The sequence below is a fragment of the Octopus bimaculoides genome, chromosome 7 (genome assembly GCF_001194135.2).
Source record: "Octopus bimaculoides isolate UCB-OBI-ISO-001 chromosome 7, ASM119413v2, whole genome shotgun sequence".
Taxonomy (NCBI): Eukaryota; Metazoa; Mollusca; class Cephalopoda; order Octopoda; family Octopodidae; genus Octopus; species Octopus bimaculoides.
In genome coordinates, this window is record NC_068987.1 from 25,549,890 (window position 1) to 25,550,619 (window position 730).

At 38.2% G+C, this 730-nt stretch overlaps 1 protein-coding gene across 7 annotated transcripts in view; it reads left to right on the forward strand.

The window, feature by feature from the left end:
* The window catches only part of LOC106874846 (uncharacterized), a 719,848-nt gene that overhangs the window by 394,828 nt on the left and 324,290 nt on the right, over positions 1-730 (forward strand). The window lies entirely within an intron of this gene.

Sequence of the window (730 nt, forward strand, 5' to 3'; positions counted from 1 at the left end):
TATATATAGTTGATTGAGAGAATTAAGAATAATGCAATTTCCGGTCGGTGACATACTTAATTTGATTTTCGCAATCAGCCAGAGTATGTATGCATTTCTGCCGTTCGTACTGTTTTTGTTGTTGTTGTTGTTTATTTTTTTAAAAATGTGTTTGTTTGTTTTTTTAATATTTGTTGTTAGTCCATTTCGCGCTTGCTTAATTAATCAACAGCAACAACAAATCTCCGCCACCATCACCTTTTCAATACTATAAGCACTACCAGCACCGGCACCAGCACACTTCACCAACACTATCGCTAAGACCGCTTCTGTAAACAGCAACGACTAACTTGTCTCCAGTGTAGCACCACCACTATCGTTCTCATTATTTCTATAATAGCAAGCATAACATCAACAGCTTGCTGTATTTCATTTAGTTCATCTGATAATGCACTGCTTAAGTAATAGTGGGACACATTTTAGTGACTTTGTAGTCTTGCACCCGGTGCAACCTTACAACGTTAATGGAACATTCCTAAACCAACACCACTGCTCCCCCTCCACTACAATTGCAACCGTCACTACTGCTACTACTACTGCTGCTGCTGCTGCTATTACCATCATTATCACCATTATCAGCGGCACCACTACCACCTCCTTGATTACCATAACAACCGCTAAGATTGGAGGCACTTTATTTCATGAAGTCACATGAAAGTAGATATATACATACGTATATATATATATATAT